Genomic DNA, 10,022 nt, shown 5'->3' with positions numbered 1-10,022 from the left:
GTGTGACCCCTGCTGGGATGGAGACATCTGGTGTGTTTTACTCTCTATCGGCCAGACGTCTTATTTACTGTCATTGGAAGTGAGACAGGTGTCCCACACACAGCGCTGGGTGGAGGATGGAAGTGAGACAGGTGTCCCACACACAGCGCTGGGTGGAGGATGGAAGTGAGACAGGTGTCCCACACACAGCGCTGGGTGGAGGATGGAAGTCAGACAGGTGTCCCACACACAGCGCTGGGTGGAGGATGGAAGTGAGACAGGTGTCCCACACACAGCGCTGGGTGGAGGATGGAAGTGAGACAGGGGTCCCACACTCAGGCGCTGGGTGTGAGACAGGGGTCCCACACTCAGGCGCTGGGTGTGAGACAGGTGTCCATCACTCAGGCGCTGGGTGGAGGATGGAAGTGAGACAGGCCTCCCACACTCAGGCGCTGGGTGTGAGACAGGTGTCCCACACTCAAGCGCTGGGTGGAGGATGGAAGTGAGACAGGGGTTAAACACTCAGGCGCTGGGTGTGAGACAGGGGTCCCCCACCCAGCGCTGGGTGGAGGATGGAAGGACTTAAACACAGGATCAGGGTTCAGAGACTTTTAAGGTCTGGCAGCCTTTTCTGGATTATTTGAATGGACAGTTTCCTGCTGGAAACACGGAGACATCACGGATTCACAGGCTCGCTCACTCTGGTGCTGTTATTGTCATTTCATTATTGTCATTTCATTATTGTCATTTCATTATTGTCTGTTGGGGTTGCTGTTTGGGGACTTGTTGAGAGAGGGAGAGAGAGAGAGTATATATAGACAATAATGTGCTGTGCTGTGTGTTCATATATATATATCTATCTGTATATCTTGTGTGTGTGTGTGTGTGTGTGTGTTCCAGACGCAGACAGGCCAAACTGCAGAAGGAACTGGCCGACGCAGCCAAAGAGCCTCTACCTATCGACCCGTCAGTACTTATTATTATCTCACCTGTCTGTGGTGTAACTGTCTGTCTGTCTGTGGTGTAACTGTCTGTCTGTGGTGTAACTGTCGGTCTATCTGTCTGCAGAGACGATGACATCGAGGTTTTGGCGGAGGACGGAGGGAAAGGAGGAGGAGGAGGAGGAGGTGGTGGTGAGACGTCTCCCAACAGAGCACTGAGCAGAACTCCCAGGTCAGACCAGAACCAGAACCAGGGCTAGTCCTGGTTCTGGTTCAGCTACCCTTAGGGCTGGGCACCAACCATATGCCTCTAAGTCTAAAGTATCCAGTAATGAAAAAATGCCTCATATAATATAATATATATATATATATATATATATATATATATATATATATATATATATACATACATACATACATACATACATACATACATACACACACACACACACACACACACACACACACACACACACACACCCTATAGTAGTGTTGGTGTGTGTGTGCTATAACGTAGTGTTGGTGTGTGTGTGTTTGGTGTGTGTGTGCTATAATGTAGTGTTGATGTGTGTGTGCGCTATAATGTAGTGATTGTGTGTGTGTGTGCTATAATGTAGTGATTGTGTGTGTGTGTGCTATAATGTAGTGATTGTGTGTGTGTGTGTGCTATAACGTAGTGTTGGTGTGTGTGTGCAGTAAGAAGAACTCCCAGCCTCCTCCGGCCGGTCTGCTGGACTCAATCTCCAACATATTCGGGTACGTAGATCTGAGACCCTCTATCCACGTTCCTAATGGGTCTCTGCTGAGACTCTGTTCTCATTAACACCTGTCTGTCTCTCTCTCTCTAACTGTCTCTCTGTCTGCCTGTCTCTCTCTGTCTGAATGTCTCTCTCTCTCTAATTGTCCGTCTGCCTGTCTCTCTTACTTTCTGTCTGTCTCTCTCTAACTGTGTCTGTCTGGCTACCTGTCTGTCTCTCTCTGTCTCCCTGTCTATCTACCTGTCTCTCGGTCTATCTACCTGTCTGTCTGCAGAGTGTCTGAGTGTGTTGATCCTGGACTGGTCTCAGCTCCCTGCAGGTGAATGTGTGTGTGTGTGTGTGTGTGTGTGTGTGTGTGTGTGTGTGTGTGTGTGTGTGTGTGTGTGTTCACTCTGTCAGCTTTCTCATCCACACGTCACTCGCTCCCTTTCATTCTGAATGAAAACCAGATTTCTCTGAGAGGAAACCGATGTGATTGGCTGAGAGGAAACTGATGTGATTGGCTGTCAGCAGAGAAACAGACATGTGACGTGTTGATGGCTGAGCCTTCAGTGAAAACAGTTTGTAGTAGAGATGTTCTGACACCGATACCAGAATCTGAAAAGCCTCCGATTCTGCCTAAAATGCTCCTATCGGTGATTACCGATCAGATGCCACATAATGTAGCCCTGAAGGAAATCTCCTTTTTAAAGGAGATTATTTCAGTTAGGACTCGCTGTCTAACTGGATAATTAAAGTTCTGTGGCGTTCATTTTTTAATGTTTCACAAAGATAGAAATCATATCTCATCCATACAGAGATAGTAGTAAGAGCTTTAACAACATAATAACATCATACAGAGATAGTAGTAAGAGCTTTAACATAATAACATCATACAGGGATAGTAGTAAGAGCTTTAACAACATAATAACATCATACAGAGATAGTAGTAAGAGCTTTAACAACATAATAACATCATACAGAGATAGTAGTAAGAGCTTTAACATAATAACATCATACAGGGATAGTAGTAAGAGCTTTAACATAATAACATCATACAGAGATAGTAGTAAGAGCTTTAACATAATAACATCATACAGAGATAGTAATAAGAGCTTTTAACAACATAATAACATCATACAGAGATAGTAGTAAGAGCTTTAACAACATAATAACATCATACAGAGATAGTAGTAAGAGCTTTAACAACATAATAACATCATACAGAGATAGTAGTAAGAGCTTTAACAACATAATAACATCATACAGAGATAGTAGTAAGAGCTTTAACATAATAACATCATACAGAGATAGTAGTAAGAGCTTTAACAACATAATAACATCATACAGAGATAGTAGTAAGAGCTTTAACAACATAATAACATCATACAGAGATAGTAGTAAGAGCTTTAACAACATAATAACATCATACAGGGATAGTAGTAAGAGCTTTAACAACATAATAACATCATACAGAGATAGTAGTAAGAGCTTTAACATAATAACATCATACAGGGATAGTAGTAAGAGCTTTAACAACATAATAACATCATACAGAGATAGTAGTAAGAGCTTTAACAACATAATAACATCATACAGGGATAGTAGTAAGAGCTTTAACAACATAATAACATCATACAGAGATAGTAGTAAGAGCTTTAACAAAATAATAACATCATACAGAGATAGTAGTAAGAGCTTTAAATATAATAACATCATACAGAGATAGTAATAAGAGCTTTAACAACATAATAACATCATACAGAGATAGTAGTAAGAGCTTTAACATAATAACATCATACAGAGATAGTAGTAAGAGCTTTAACATAATAACATCATACAGAGATAGTAGTAAGAGCTTTAACATAATAACATCATACAGAGATAGTAGTAAGAGCTTTAACATAATAACATCATACAGAGATAGTAGTAAGAGCTTTAACATAATAACATCATACAGAGATAGTAGTAAGAGCTTTAACATAATAACATCATACAGGGATAGTAGTAAGAGCTTTAACATAATAACATCATACAGAGATAGTAGTAAGAGCTTTAACATAATAACATCATACAGAGATAGTAGTAAGAGCTTTAACAACGTAATAACGTGTATATTTGACCACGCTGGTGTCAGATCGGTACGCAGGTTCATGGTATCTGGAACATCTCTAGTTTGTAGTGCCGTGATTATTCTTGGCGTTAATCAATAATCAGTTGTAGAGATATTTTCAGTGTTTCCCAGAGGTTGAGAGTTTACTCGTGGTAGAGGGTAACAACCAGGGAGCTTCCACAGCCGTGTGGCTGCGCTGGTTCTTGGGTTTTATTAGTACAGTTAATCCCATGACCAGACTACCAGCAGCATGATGCTACTAACGATAGCCTCTCAGTCTGAAGTCACGGGGGGGGCGGCTGCTGGTCTTATTGCACTGTAAAAAATAAAACGATTTAATTTGATTTTATCTACCCTGGGCGGGGTCTCAAGTTGAACCTTTGTGTGGGAAACCCTGTGTTGTTGTTCCTGTTCCCTAACCCGATCCTGTTGGTCCTCCCAGTCTGTCTGTTATCTTCACCTGTAGCTGTGCCGACGCACACCGACTGTAGCAACAAGGACCTAATATACTAGAGGGCTTTTCATCGCCTTTTCTACGTCTTGGTTGAATCTCATAATTCAACGCATAATCAGCCAAAGTCCGCATATTTTATGCGGGGGCGATTTTTTTTCAATCACTGTTTTTCTCTTTTTTCATCAAACCGCAATTTTTGCAAGTTCCTGCAATTTCATCGCATAAAATTGCATAAATATCCCTCATATTCCATCGCAGTTAAAAAAAAAAAAAAAAAAAAAAGTGCTGCATAATCAAGGATTTTGCCCGCAACAATCATAAAAAAACTTTTTTCCGGAAGGACTGGCTAAACACAGACTCCATACAGCCCTACATGAAGTCAACACTAAAAGCTAAATGTATGCCTTAGTTTCCTACCGAGCCTCCCGCTGTAACTGCAGTTTAGGGCTGAAATACAGGAAGAGTTCTAATGAGTTTTAACGAATGCTCGTCTTCCTCTGCAGGCGTCGCCCTGGAAACGCTTTCAACACGTCGCCTGAAAACACCGAAGCTCCTTCAGGAGTGTGTGCCGAGGTTCGAGTCCGTCCCACGGCGCTGCACTTCGTAAGTAACCTGAATGTGTTAAAGGGATACGCCACGTTTGTTGAAATAGGGCATATCACGGTCTCCTCTAGCTGTAGAGAGGTGAAATAGGTCTGATTGGTCGGTGATGAGCAGTAAAAGGTCTGATTACCCAGAATCCTCTCCTGTGGTCCTCTGGCTCCCAGCCCCAGCTCTGTTTTCCCATCATGCTCTAGTGGTGCAGTGGTGGTCCCGGCAGCTGCTGACAGACACAGGAAGTGACATCACAGTGTGAGTCTGCACAGAGAGCCTGCAGGCTCAGTGTGATGATGACTCACTTCCAACAGAACCAATCAGAACGGAGCGTCGGGCGAAGGGAGAGGAGGGACATGATCTCAAGTTTTCAACCTGAGACCAAAACAGGAAGAGAAACGCAAACACCTTTTATTAGAGTTCAACCTGACTGTTAGTGTGTGTGTGTGTGTGTGTGTGTGTGTGTGTGTGTGTGTGTGTGTGTGTGTGTGTGTGTGTGTCTTTGTGCGTCTGTGTTTGTGTGTTCAGGATGCCCATGACGGCGAGGTGAATGCCGTCTTGGTTCAGCCCCGGCTCTCGTCTCCTAGCAACAGGAGGGATGGACCGGAGGGTTAAGCTGTGGGAGGTCGTGGCTGGTGAGTTCAGAAGAAAAGTATTATCAAACAAAAACGAGACTAGCTCGCCCCTGTTTCATTCCCTGTGTTCAGTAGGAACCAACAGGCTTTAAACTGGTTTCATTCCCTGTGTTCAGTAGGAACCAACAGGCTTTAAACTGGTTTCATTCCCTGTGTTCAGAAGGAACCAACAGGCTTTAAACTTGTTTCATTCCTGTGTTCAGTAGGAACCAACAGGCTTTAAACTTGTTTCATTCCTGTGTTCAGAAGGAACCAACAGGCTTTTAAACTTGTTTCATTCCTGTGTTCACTAAGAACCAACAGGCTTTTAAACTTGTTTCATTCCTGTGTTCAGTAGGAACCAACAGGCTTTAAACTGGTTTCATTCCTGTGTTCAGTAGGAACCAACAGGCTTTAAACTGGTTTCATTCCCTGTGTTCACTAAGAACCAACAGGCTTTACACTTGTTTCATTCCCTGTATTCAGTAGGAACCAACAGGCTTTTAAATTTGTTTCATTCCCTGTGTTCAGCAGGAACAAACAGGCTTTAAACTTGTTTCATTCCCTGTGTTCAGTAGGAACCAACAGGCTTTAAACTTGTTTCATTCCCTGTGTTCAGTAGGAACCAACAGGCTTTAAACTGGTTTCATTTCCTGTGTTCAGTAGGAACCAACAGGCTTTAAATTTGTTTCATTCCCTGTGTTCAGTAAGAACCAACAGGCTTTAAACTGGTTTCATTCCCTGTGTTCAGTAAGAACCAACAGGCTTTTAACTTGTTTCATTCCCTGTGTTCAGTAAGAACCAACAGGCTTTTTAACTTGTTTCATTCCCTGTGTTCACTAGGAACCAACAGGCTTTGCACTTGTTTCATTCCCCTGTGTTCAGTAGGAACCAACAGGCTTTTTTTTAACTTGTTTCATTCCCCCTGTGTTCACTAGGAACCAACAGGCTTTAAACTTGTTTCATTCCCTGTGTTCACTAGGAACCAACAGGCTTTTTAACTAGTTTCATTCCCTGTGTTCAGTAGGAACCAACAGGCTTTAAACTTGTTTCATTCCCTGTGTTCAAAAGGAACAAACGGGCTCTAAACTGGTTTCATTCCCTGTGTTCAGTAAGAACCAACAGGCTTTACACTTGTTTCATTCTGTGTTCAGTAAGAACCAATAGGCTTTAAACTGGTTTCATTCCCTGTGTTCAGTAGGAACCAACAGGCTTTACACTTGTTTCATTCTGTGTTCAGTAGGAACCAACAGGCTTTTAACTTGTTTCATTCCCTGTGTTCACTAGGAACCAACAGGCTTTTAACTAGTTTCATTCCCTGTGTTCAGTAGGAACTAACAGGCTTTAAACTGGTTTTATTCCCTGTGTTCAGTAGGAACCAACAGGCTTTTTAATTTGTTTCATTCCCTGTGTTCACTAAGAACCAACAGGCTTTAAACTGGTTTCATTCCCTGTGTTCAGTAAGAACCAACAGGCTTTACACTTGTTTCATTCCCTGTGTTCAGTAAGAACCAACAGGCTTTACACTTGTTTCATTCCCTGTGTTCAGTAAGAACCAACAGGCTTTACACTTGTTTCATTCCCTGTGTTCACTAGGAACTAACAGGCTTTTAAACTGGTTTTATTCCCTGTGTTCAGTAGGAACCAACAGGCTTTTTAATTTGTTTCATTCCCTGTGTTCACTAAGAACCAACAGGCTTTTTAACTTGTTTCATTCTCTGTGTTCAGTAGGAACCAACAGGCTTTTACACTTGTTTCATTCTGTGTTCAGTAAGAACCAACAGGCTTTACACTTGTTTCATTCCTGTGTTCAGGTCGCTGTGAGCCGAAAGGAGTTCTGACCGCAGCAACGCTGGAATCACCAGCATCGAGTTCGACAGCGCTGTAAGGGTTTTTGATAGTTTTATTGTATTGACATGCTTTGTTATTTCACCTCCCGGTTGGTCAGAAAGTGTAAAAGATATTATGGTATCGGTAATAAACTCGGCTCTGAACAGTCAGCTTTGGTTTGACACAAAGACAACATGTTTCACACTTGTGTGTTTTTGGCATTTCATCAGCTCCAACTAACTGTTATTTTTTGGATCAATCTGCAGATTATTTTCATGATTAACACTTTAGTCTATGAAATGTTAAAAAATAACTTCAGAACATACTAAACTGAACAGACTCCAGGGTTTTCCTGCCATTATAAGGTTTAGGTGCTGAATGACTTTAATGTCTTTTCTCAGATCTAATGACTATAATATATAATTCTTTATGTTTATCTTTTGTCTTTAAGCTTTCTGAGGGTTTATGTGTTATCTGCTCTAGCTTCTCCAAACGTTTTAGACACAGATTTGGAGATAACAGTCCAAAATGATGTTCTCACAAATAGACACATAATGTGTCAGGGAAATTGCTTCTTTTTTTTTTAAACGTAAACCGTAATATTTTGTAGAGGAAGGACGCCGAACCCCCCCCGCCAGATACACACAGCTATGTCTAGCACAAAGCTCGGGAAACTCTACCCCAAACAAGTCTAAAGACCATTCTTCATTGATTTTAAACAGTTCATCCGTGACAATGGCGGAATACTCTGGTACCTGCTGGTCCTCATAGGTGTTGTGTTCAGGGACATGTTGTATTGACAGTTATGTTGTGTTCAGGTACATGTTGTGTTGACAGTTGTGTTGTGTCTAGGGACATGTTGTATTGACAGTTGTGTTGTGTTCAGGGTACATGTTGTGTTGACAGTTGTGTTGTGTTCAGGGACATGTTGTATTGACAGTTGTGTTGTGTTCAGGCTCGTACCTGCTCAAGGCCTCCAATGACTTCGCCAGTCGGATCTGGACCGAGACTCACAGGCTGAGGGTGAGTCCTTACAGCCTCATCTCACACTGAGTTTCACTTGCCTGTCACACATTCTTCTTTTCTACTACCTTAATAACAGAACTAGGGTTTAATAACTACCCTTGTAACAGAACTAGGGCTTAATAACTACCCTTAATAACTGAACTAAGGCTTAATAACTACCACTTAATAAATTACTACTTAATAACAGAACTAGGGGCTTAATAACTACTACTTAATAACTACCACTTAATAACAGAACTAAGGCTTAATAACTACTACTTAATAACTACCACTTAATAGAACTAAGGCTTAATAACTACCACTTAATAACTACTACTTAATAACAGAACTAGGGTTTAATAACTACTCCTTAATAACAGAACTAGGGGCTTAATAACTACTACTTAATAACAGAACTAGGGTTTAATAACTACTACTTAATAACTACTACTTAACAACAGAGCTAAGGCTCGGTATCACCAATGATTTCCCAATTACTCCATTTCTGATTGGCTATCAGGTCAGGTTCCAACAGCTGTTTATCTTAGCTAACCCAAGGGTCCAAAAACGCTGAAGAAATACTTTTTCTATTAAATTAGTATTTTCTAGTAAAGTTATTCTTAGATCTTATCGCTGACTAAACCTCTTTAGGGGGAAACCAAACATTTCCTCTATGGGTTAGGGGTTGGTGGTTTAGTTACCCTAACCCCTAAGCAGGAAGAATCATGAATAATATTAGTAACTGTTGTGCCATCTTGTGGTCTGTGATGTAAAGTAAAAGGTCTGAAGCTCGGCCCCCTCTGTTGGCCATCTTGGCTCCCAGCAGCCCCAGCTCTGTTTTCCCATCATGCCTCTAGTGGTGCAGTGGTGGTCTCAGCAGCTGCTGACAGACACAGGAAGTGACATCACAGTGTGAGTCTGCACAGAGAACCTGCAAGCTCAATGATGATGACTCACTTCCAACAGAACCAATCAGGATGGAGCGTGAGGCCCAGGGGCGGCCTGAGTACTGATCTCACTCTCCTGCTGAGACCACAAAGAGAAAAACTTTTACCAGACTTATATACTTATATATCTTTATTTTAAAATAATAAAACACACAAGAAGTCGGTTTTCAGCATCTAAACTTAACTATCAGTTAGAAATGGATATCATTGTGCAAAGACTTCAACCCGTTGATATACAAATTAAATCTTGATGCAGTTTTTAAAGTCCGAGGATCGAATCTAAAAAAGTCAAAATATTTTAGAAAAAGGTGGAATATTTTGATTATAAAGCATTTTTAAACTGTCTTTTTGGCTCAGTCAAAATAATGTGTGTGTGTGTGTGTGTGTGTGTGTGTGTTTTCAGCACACGCTGACAGGTCACAGTGGGAAGGTGCTGTCCGCTTCCCTATTGGACAACGCCGAATCGCCTCCGAGCTACGACCCGAGCGCTCAAACTCTGGGACCTGCGCAGCAAAAGTCTGTCACGTGATTGGACAGTTAGTTCTGGGTTGACAGAGCGTGTGTGTGTGTGTGTGTGTGTGTTAGTTTGACCTGCTGTGCGCCTCTCTCACCTGTGCAGGTATGAAGACAGTGTTTGGCCGGCTCCAGCTGTAATGACATCGTGTGCACGGAGCAGTGTGTGATGAGGGACACTTTGATAAGAAAGTTCGGTTCTGGGACATCAGGCACGTTTATGAACCCTTGTCTCGGTGTAACCACAGCTTGGCTGTGTACACACATACTGTCTGATACTAGGAACTTTCGATGT

The 10,022-nt window shown here is 41.9% G+C and overlaps 2 non-coding genes across 2 annotated transcripts; both read left to right on the top strand.

The window, feature by feature from the left end:
• The first annotated feature begins 4,925 nt into the window (after positions 1-4,925).
• LOC114551566 (small Cajal body-specific RNA 6) lies at positions 4,926-5,201 on the top strand. The gene has a single exon (XR_003691927.1).
• Positions 5,202-9,026: 3,825 nt separating this feature from the next.
• Positions 9,027-9,301, top strand: LOC114551569 (small Cajal body-specific RNA 6). Its single transcript, XR_003691929.1, has one exon.
• The last annotated feature ends 721 nt before the right edge of the window (positions 9,302-10,022 follow it).

This window comes from Perca flavescens, unplaced genomic scaffold (assembly GCF_004354835.1).
Source record: "Perca flavescens isolate YP-PL-M2 unplaced genomic scaffold, PFLA_1.0 EPR50_1.1_unplaced_scaf_18, whole genome shotgun sequence".
In the NCBI taxonomy this organism is placed as follows: Eukaryota; Metazoa; Chordata; class Actinopteri; order Perciformes; family Percidae; genus Perca; species Perca flavescens.
The sequence above is the reverse complement of the archived record's forward strand: the minus strand, read 5'-3'. Positions and strand labels throughout refer to the sequence as shown.